This window comes from Prunus mume, linkage group LG8 (genome assembly GCF_029339155.1).
Source record: "Prunus mume cultivar Tortuosa linkage group LG8, ASM2933915v1, whole genome shotgun sequence".
In the NCBI taxonomy this organism is placed as follows: Eukaryota; Viridiplantae; Streptophyta; class Magnoliopsida; order Rosales; family Rosaceae; genus Prunus; species Prunus mume.
The window spans coordinates 690,978-700,977 of NC_142705.1; positions in this window are offsets into that span (position 1 = coordinate 690,978).

The window sequence follows — 10,000 nt, forward strand, 5'->3', positions numbered from 1 at the left end:
GTCTTCCGATGAGTCCGAAGACTTGGCACGTACCGTCTCATCAGAAGTGTAAAGAACAGAACACGTCCTTGTAACCAACGAGGACGAAATACCCCCTAAAGAAGCCACAGCCAAACTCAACAAAAGTACCGAAGAAAGGCTAGATAAGATGATGGAGATTAGAGAAGCTATGCGAGCTCTTATTTGTTCAAAAGACAAGGCAGAACAAGGAGATCCCCAAGGTCAGAAAAAATTGGCGAAACCAGTAATCCACAGAAGAACATGACCGAGGGGCAGTCCTCGCGACACGAGGAGATACGCCAATCTGAAGATGATCAAGTAGCTTTACTAATAGGGCGGAGGGATCTTCGACAGACTCTCTCTCAATTGAATGAAGAAAGTTAAATGAAGCAAAAAGGGATTGTCGCGCCATACCCCTTTACATGGAAAGGCCTTTCCCCCCAAGTTCAAACAACCCAACCTGAAGTCTTTTGACGGGAGAGGGGGTTTACTTGCTCGACCAACGGGAGAGGGGCCCCTAGGCAGCATATTTGTAATTTTAAGGCATTTACTGGGGGCATTGCCGGAAACGACGCTTTGATGATACGTCTTTTCGTAAGCACCCTCTGCGAGACTGCATTCGATTGGTATGCCAGGTTGCCTGCTGGAACCATAAACTCGTGGGCGGATGAGGACGAAAAATCCACCACAGGCCAGCTGTGTGCCACTAAGCAAGCGCACAATGATTCAGTCGATTCCTTGGATGGAGAGCGTTGGCAGTAAAATGCCCAGAGCCACACTCCCACGAGAGTCTGACTGACATGTGTCGAATGAATTTGAACTTTAAGCCACGCCTGAAGCTGGTGTGGGCTTGAAGCTTAAAACACTGGGGGAGCTCTTAGCCATTGCCACGGAAACAGAGGCTGCCCTCAAAGATCATGAAAAAGAGAAGGGTGGTCGTAGATCAGAAGAGGCGAGTCTTCTAAAACAAAAAATAAAGAATCAATGGCGATACAAATCGCTGGACAGGAAAAAGCCCAACGCCCCTGCGCAAAAGAACGAAAACGGGGATGAAAAGAAGCAGGCAAAGAAAATCTCTCTCAAAGAACGACTCTCTAAAGTTGGGGATTTCGATGAAAGCAAGGTAGACGCCATCTTTTGACATGTTGATCGCTAACGGTCAGCTGACTCTACTCTACCTCCGTGTAAGCGACCCCGAGAAAGTTGATGATTCCAACTACTGCCGGTTCCACAGGTTGTGGGACATACACTAAGACAGTGTTTTGTCTTTAAAGAGCTGGCGCAAGAAGGTTTGGAGCACTGCAACCAGTCTCTATACCCGTCGAAGAGATGGATCCTCTGGACACCGAAGTTCGGGTCATCCCTGATTACTCAGAAGAGATACCGCGGGGGTTGGTAGCCGTCAATAGCCCAGATGGAGATATAATGTGGGGAGACCCCGATCTCAATGAGGATGACGATTGGGAAGTGGTTACCCCAAAGAATTAAGGTAAGGGTTCCGGTCACCCTTGCGGACCACCTGAAATCCAAGAGAGCAACAAAACCACTTCTCAGATGAAGACCAAGAGGTTTCATCATGCAACATGATAACGGTGGGCCCCGCTTTGGCAAAGAAAGAAGAAAGGCTAACTTCCCTTCTTCCTCTCCCTCTCCCTCTCCTATGGTCGAGTGAGTCCCTACCTATGGTCGAGCAAGTAAACTACCTGTTCTAGAGCCGAGAGAAGAATGCACACTGCCTACCCTCAGTGGTAAACCTTACCAAGACTAGTTGCCTCAACGAATTGATATGCTTTTGCTTTTTGTGACACCGGCGAATGCTGAATACGGAGGAATACAATGAAATCAGAACAAAGTAGACCAAGCAAGCTTACAGAATTCGGGGAATTAGAACTCAGAATAAGCTCTTTTGACCAAAATAGAGTTGCTTGAAGATTGCGAGATTGGCGATAGCAATGCTTATTAAAGATAAGGGGAAAGCTTCTCTCGAATGTATGAAGAGACACCCGAAGGCATCTTTTCAGAAGCATTTCCTACCCTGTTGAAAACTCTTATGTGTTCAGTGGGTTGTCGCCCATAATCTAGTTTTAGCCCGAAAATTATCATCTTATTCTTAGCGCCCCCGTATGAAAGAAAATTTTAACAAAGAGAGTTCATTTTCTTACAGTGTTTCCTCTGCAACATCCAGTGTAATAATTAAAGATTATAAACTTATTTCACCAAATATGGGTTCCTTCACAGTAATAGGAGAATGTTCTTCTTGTTCTAAAAGACAAACCACAGGAAACAGTCTTCAGTCGGTGTATGTCGAATATCTTTCCTTCCTTTCCCTTCGTCTATTCTCGTCTCGAGAGGTCTTGACGATACCCTTCTGGAGAACTGCCTAGGCCCAGTCACAGGATCATATGAGAACGTCGTGCGGATGCTCAGGTGCCGTAGGCTGGCTGGTAAAAGAACCGGGAAGTAGAATGACCGACTCCGCCGTCACTGACTTTTCTTTCTCTCTCTTAGGCCGTGTGACAGTCTGTCTTCCTTGTTAAGCAGTCCCGAAGGCGGCCTCTTTGTGGGGCGAATAGGCTTAGTCGTCTTGTTGCTAGCTTGATGGCTGTGACGAAAGAGCAGGTGCTATTTAGCCCTCCGATTCATCAAACCGCAACACTTGATGTTGCACCTCTTGCTGCTTGCACCGTTCACTACGTTCACTCACTCCTTCAGGAACATAAGAGATCAAATTCGTTCATCAGTTGGTCTGTTGTTATCCCCAAGAGCTATGCACTACGCCTAGCCTTCGGGGGGAAGGAAAGGGGGTATTTTAGACTGTAGCCTACTGTTTAAGGCGAGTTCGGCGAAGGATACTATACTAGCCAGACCGAACGGAGGGTTATATAACTCAAGCCTACTGCGGGCACGGGACGGAAGGATTATAGAATACTCCAATTACTGGCGGGACTTGCGAGGGGCGTGCCTGTCGATCCGGATGGCTGGCTGGTCAGGCCCGGTGCAACTCGATGATTTGTGGTCTTGGGACTGGAGTTCCTTCGCAGGGCGAGGGCAGTGCCCCCACCCCGCCTGAATTCCTTTTGCATTATGGATGACAAGGCGCCTTGTATGTGCCGGTTGTGAAGGCAAAGTAGGAGCTAGTATAATCCACCATGCTGCTAAAGAAAGGCTTGCGCAAGGGCTAGGAAACGTATCTGTCTGCCTTGGTGGTACAGGAGGGTCCGAGCCATAAATAAGGTCTAAGGGGAAGAAGGGTGAGGTTAATAAATGTTCCAGCTACCTTTGTTTGCATATGGATTCGCATGGATTGCGCGGAACTAGAGAAAGATGCTGCCTCTAGAGATGAGATTCCAAAGATTCGATCCGAAGCTCTCTCTATTGACTCCTCCTTCCCGGGCATAGAAGATCAGATCAACGAGTTCTGGTGTAAGCCCTTCCTTCTTCCCTAATCCAAGTAATGGCAATACAAGGCAGAGTACCGCCTAGCTTCGGATGCTAGTTCAGAACTTTTGATAGAAGGTTTCCCGGTTGCATTGGTTAGTAGATCCCCATTAGTAGGAGGTGTTGATTCATCCTGCCTTTCTCCAGTTGCTGGCTGGTTTGGGTCTAGGCAGAGAAAGACAGATTTACAGTTCTGTGCCCAAGGAGAGAGATTAACTACGGAGACTAAGCTGCCTCCTCACCACGAGGATTTGATCCATCTTTCATACTGACACCCGGATATACTATATTTACTAAACTACTTGAGCCCGCACCGATGTTCGTTCATCACAGCGATCCGGGATCAGAAAAGGTTTGAAAGACAGAATGCTTCCTTTGCTCGTCATTGATCGAATGAACTGCTATTCCTGAACGTGGATGCATGGGTTAGCCATGTTCCATTGTCGCCTGAAAGGCCTAAAAAAAGAGCTAGAACAGGAGTTTAGTGGTCCTGTGATAGGTAGGGTTGGTTGGGCGGAGCTCCCGGACGCCGACCCGCCCCGCACGCTGCCAATCGGGGAGTGGATGAAAGATGAGTTAAACTGATGTTAAGAGAAGAAAAACCATTTTTTAAATCGGTATGTATCGCGCGAAGCGCGGGCGAGGAATCCTCCTTATTTTTCGGATATGTTGGACCCTTGCTCTCAGAAGAATGACAGGACTAGAGTAAAGAACGTGAGTAAAGTGCATAGAATTCAGTGCGGTGACGTGAAGAAAGGGAAGGGGCTATCCCTATCGGCCAATGATAATCAAAGGCACTCAGCTAGAGTGGCAAGCCAACCAACAGAGAACACATAACTGAAGAGTAAGAGTGTCGTGGTCAACAACTCCTTACCTAGCCTGTACTAAACTTAATTTTTGTCGAAGTCAAAGTGCTGCCAGCAAGCTCTATGCTTAGCTTCAGGTAGATAGAGCCGTTCCCCGGCGTGCATCGGGTCACTTCTCCTAAAGTGTCCTCCCCCCCTCACGTTCCCAAAACGATCGAGTACCTCCATTCTCGGAGAGGTAAGAAAGTCTCGGAGGCGAGTGGGTAGGTGTTCAGTGAAGACGAGGTGACGGACTAAGCGGGACTCTTGATCAATAGACCGCTCATGGCTCAGATCCTTATTTATAAATTAAGGATAAGATACTTACAGTAAAGTAATTAATTTAATAAAATGTGGGTGAGCATAAGCCATTGGGTCAGTCGGTCACTACGGCTTATGCTCACCCGAAATATCGTAGAAGAAGAAGTATTTATGTTGTTTTTCAAAACAACTTCCGGCAACACCCTCTGTCGCCGTTACAGAAAGGCTCCCTTCCCTTTTTGCAAAGAGAGATCGAAGACGCAGGCATCAACGAATGCAAACAGGTAGAACGCCCACGGCTTCGAGATAAGGAGTTCAAAAAAAAAATTCCGTTCCGTCAGGTGCGCGTGCTAGACACTTTAAGATAATATGTTAGTCTTGTGTGCGATAGGATGTCCTGTGCCCGAGACAGGTATACTGGTTTCTGAAAGGCCTAGGCCCAAACTAACAGACTTTCGTCATCACCATCATGGCAAAACATCTGATACCCTCTCTCAAGGAGATTATTCCCCAATTTCCGAGTAACACTTCTTCAGTCCTACTCTCCTCGTTCTCTTGAGATAGCATGCCAAGTGAAGAGGATCCTCAGGCAAGCATAATGGATGAGTCGCAGCCCTCAACAGGTTCATATCCAGGCCATCAGACAAGTGTCGACCTCTTTTTCAGCTCCTGAAGAAGAATACCACATTCGAGTGGACGTCTGACTGCGAAGAAGCCTTTCAACCCCTCAAAAAAGACCTCGGCAAGACCGACCTGCCCGGAAGAGTAGCAAAGTGGGCAGTTCAGCTAGGCGAGTTCGACATTCGATACGAACCACGAACAGCAGAAAAAGGTCAAGCACTAGCCAGCTTCCTGGCAGATTTCCCTGTAGAATCAGACATTGGGGGCGACTATTCCATAGATGACGAGCCGACCTCTATGGCCAACGTAGAGAAAAGAACTCCAGACAAGCTCACCTCAGAGGTGAGAACCGAACAAATTGAAGATTATCCCAGACCTGGCTACTGGGGGCGGCCTCCAAGACCTGTTTGCTCAGAGTTCGGGGTGGAGATTGTTCGTTGATGGCTCGTCGAATGAAAGCGGATCTGGTATCGGTATTGTTCTGGTAACACCAGAAAACGCTAAGATCGAGAAAGCCGTAAAGCTGGGCTTGGAGGCCTAAAACAACGAGGCCGAGTACAAAGAAAGCGGTCATCTCCGGATTATTACATTTATTCCGTGTAGTCAGGCTTTGGATCTATCTAGATCCGGCATCCTAGTATAGTATACAGCAATTTGTCAACCAGCTATCAGGAACCTTCCGGGCGAAGCATGAACGAATGGCTACCTGAGCTGGACTCGGCAGTAGAAGAACTCGCTCCAATGCAGCATTCGAGGGAAGGGGGCACCCTTTAAGAAAGAGCTTCCGAGAATTCATTACTCGTTGCAGCTACAGCCGTAGCCTATTCGTTAACTGGATCTCCTACCTCCACTTTTAGGGAAGGTTGTATTGAGGGCACCACACTTAAGAAAAGAGCATATGACTTCCTTAGCGTTTCACACTAAGCTCTTCGATCCTTAGCGCAAGCAAGCACTAAGCAAGTAAACTACCTTTGAGGAGAAGCCTCTTTTGTTTTTAGACTACCCATTCAGCCTTAACGCACCAATGGCTAAGAAGGGTACGTACCATAAGGTCTACTTCTTTTTGGGAAAGAAGGACTAAAAGCCAACCCTTATGCTACACATAAGCCTTATCCACGCCAACCCTGATGCAAGCCGTCTCTACTACCTTTACTTAGATAAGTCAAGCCCTTTCCGCTACCGATAGCAGCTCCCGCTGACCTTCACTTACTAGAAGTTCCGAGCCCTTAACTAATACTTAGTTAAGCCCTAAAGCCCTCCTTCTTACTTAGTTAAGCCCTAAAGCCCTCCTTCTTATAAGAAGAAGCCCGTAACACCCTCTTTCAGTACTCCCACCGGGATAGGAGGAGATGATGTTTAAGCTATCCCACCGTCCGAGTAAACTATCTCTTATAATCAGCCTGGAACTAGAGCATCCGCCTTCTGCTACTGCTATCACATCTTCCTTCTAGTTCTGATCGCCCTGGAAAAAACCTTATCTTCTAATCAGCCTTCTAGTTGACAACCCTGGAACTCTCACTGAAGCCTTCAACCCGGTCAGTCTTAACGGGAAGATTGAAGTTCTCTATTAGCTAGGCTGGGGGAGGACCCCCAAACCCCCCCTGATGGTACCCTCGAGTCTCACTACTGATATTACCTTCTTGCTTATCCTCTCCTCTTCTTCTGCTAGACATCATTGAGCACTCCCGGATGTAACACATATGCCTTCTCGTAGAGCACTCCCAGAAGCTACCCTGAAGCCCGATCGTTCTGATCTACGACCAACCCTTCTCCGCAAATAAGACTTTTGAGTACCGGGGCGGGGAAAGACATTGCTTACTCAGCGAGAAACAAATGTCAACAGGGTGCGAAACCTTGGAATAATAAAGTAAGTAGTGGGGCTGTGGTTGGTTCGATTCTCATTGATGGCACCGCAGGGGAGGTGTTAATTTCATACGTATGCTGCATGCAATTCGATTCATTTTCCAATCCATTAACAGAGAAAAAAATAGAAAGTGGTCCTTCGACATTTTCTTACGTATGCAGTCATCGAGTACTGTAAGCCATTGACAGAAAATATTTTGGATCTCAGTCCACCCGTGGCACATGAATGCCAAAGTAGATTAGTTGGTTTCCGGCTGGCTTACGTCCTAGCCGTAGGGCTTCGACTCCCCCATGATATGAGACAGCCTCTTCTTCGTAATCAAGCCGGGGCAAAGGTGGGCTACACGATCCGGCTTCAGGGTAGCATCAGGGTAACGAAGTAGCTCGACTGAAAGGAGAGGGAGGGGCGCAGAGAGGTTCTTAGAGGAGGCGATCTTTAGGCATGCACCGGTTCCGAAATTGCGTCCGGTGCCTTTCCCCCCTTTTTTCATCGAGAGGGGGCTTGAGGGACTCTGCAAATAAAGGTCAGGCAACCGCTTAGGTTGTGTTGGCTTCAATCCAATAAGCGAGGCCTCGCTATGAGAACTGATGAGCGTTTAACCGGATTTTTTTTTACAAGTGCTGCCTGCCGGACTAGGATGGAAGGGAGAAAAACCTAGAAGCTTTCTTGGATTAAGAAGGCACGGATGAAAGATCAGAGGCTAAGGCCAGGCGAGTAGCAGACGGAGATGAGTTTAGTCACACTGATGGGAGAGCGAAAGTGGTAGTCCTCTCTCACTTAATCAATGCCCGGGGGCCAAGCGCTTACTGGCTGGCGGACAAGCAGTAATAAAAACCTCCACAGCCTTAGCTTAGTTTCGGGTTCGATTTCTTATGCAGTTAGGAGTGGGGCGTGCTAGCGGGAAGTCCGGTTATGAACATATATCAATCCCTCAAAAAACCTTTCTTCCATCGTGTGGTTGTCTGAGCCAAGGGGATCTGGTGTCGGTGGAAAGGAATCCTCTCATCTAGAGACCGGGGCGAGGGATCATGGACCTAAATAGTTGGACGAATGCTGACTCGCTGTCTAGCTCACAGAGAGGGCTTTCTTTAAACGAGGGGAAGGCTTTTTAGGTATAGGGAGGGGTGGTTTCCGAACGAGAGCCTTTATCTTTTTCCGGGGGTGCGGGTCCTGGTCATCGCTGCCCCCTGATGCCAATAGCTGTCTCGGGGAGTTGAGTTGGGGGCTTTCTCTTCTGGTTGCTTCTGGGTCTGGTCTAAGGTTGGTTCTAAGGCTGGTTTGGAACCCTTCCCTTGAACAGGAGCTTCAGCTTAAGTAGCCGCTGGTGTCGAAGCTGAAACTGCAGGATCTGTTGTAGACGCAGGAGCTTGTCTCGTCCGCTACTATCCCTCTGATGATCGATGTTGGGTATTTTACAATTTGCTTTATTACATTATCATTATATAGGCTCGCCCCAGTTCGCTATTCTTGTGATTCCGAATGCTAGCTGGTGGGCTTTCAAAGGTATGGGACGATCAGGATGGCTTGGTCCAGCTCCCTTTAATCTTTAGATCAATCATATGCCCTCCCCAACCTTTTCTATCTAGTAGGGCGATGTCTGACCCGGTCCTGTTCGTGTTAGAGTGCTCTTATCCTATCAAGCTTGGTTTCAATGGCTTCCGTGGATCGCTCTTTCTATCGTTATCAATGGAATGCCCCTATTAGTAAAGCTTATGGGTTGCTATTGCGCTTCCCGTTCCCTTGTGTCATGATGGTTTACGGGCGAGTGACTCTTCCTTCACGAGCTCTGACACCAAGCATTCAATTCAATAAAGAAGTTCATAGAATGAAGGGGATTCTTTATCTTGTTTTACTCGTTCTTATGTTGTGTTGACTTTCGAAGGGGAGACAGAGACGGAGATGACGGAGACGAATGTGAGGCCTAGACCATAAGCTAAGGTCAATCGAGTGCGCCCGGAATGACGAGTTCAAAAGCCAGGTTCAGTAGACCGATCAACTAACGCTTCTGTTGGATGTTGGGAAGCCCCACTGGTTAAGTTAACGAACGTATAGAAAGATGATATATATGTTTTCTTTTATGAATAAATCGATCTGGGGGTGGATAACTGACGAGTGTGCTTTCTTTCTTTTGTTTGCCCGCCCAGAGAGAGGGGATCCTGCTCCTGATCCAGTGGTGGTTCCTGGTGAATAAAAATGCCCTTCCCTAAGACGAGCTCACTGGGGAAAGACTGAGCATCCGCTTGTCCTCCAGTTTCAGGTCTTCCTTATGCAGGTTATGAATTCGGTTCGAAGAAGAGAGGAAGACTTTAAAAGTGAATCACACTGAACTTCCACGTCATTTCACAGATAAGGCAAGCACTAGAGGTTCTGAAAGGGGAGGACGAGGCGGGTCATTTTCTCGGTCGGTGTTGAATCATCTTACTTCTGTCCGGGATCCAAGGACGGAAAGAAGGACTAAAAGCCAACCCTTATGCTACACATAAGCCTTATCCACGCCAACCTTGCTTTAGGAAAAGATGGAAGAGAAGAGGCTATGGGAACTGGTGAAGAAAGCTCCAAGCCGGTATATAGCTTAGCTCGTCCCATATGTTAAGTAGACAAAACGGGCATTTCCAGAGGTCTTTGAAAACATGTTCTTATTTCTTCGTATGCGCAGATTAAGGCCCACGTGGAGTAGTTGTATGATCGCACGGCGTCCCTCAAACGGTAGAGGCTTTGTTACTCGCCTTTTATGTAAGGGGAATAGAGGGGAGGGAAGAGAATATAAGTTCGTTTACTGCACCCGGGTCAGCATATTCAGGATTTTCTTAACCAAGAGCTAGCTTATGGATCTGATATCGATATCGGAAGATCAGGCCCATCACTTCTTCTTGACTTCGATGATTTGCCCGCAGGAGGATCATCGAAGGTTGGAGAAAGAGATAGAAAGCTGACTAGAGTAGGGGGTAGAGGGGCTGTGTATATCTATTCC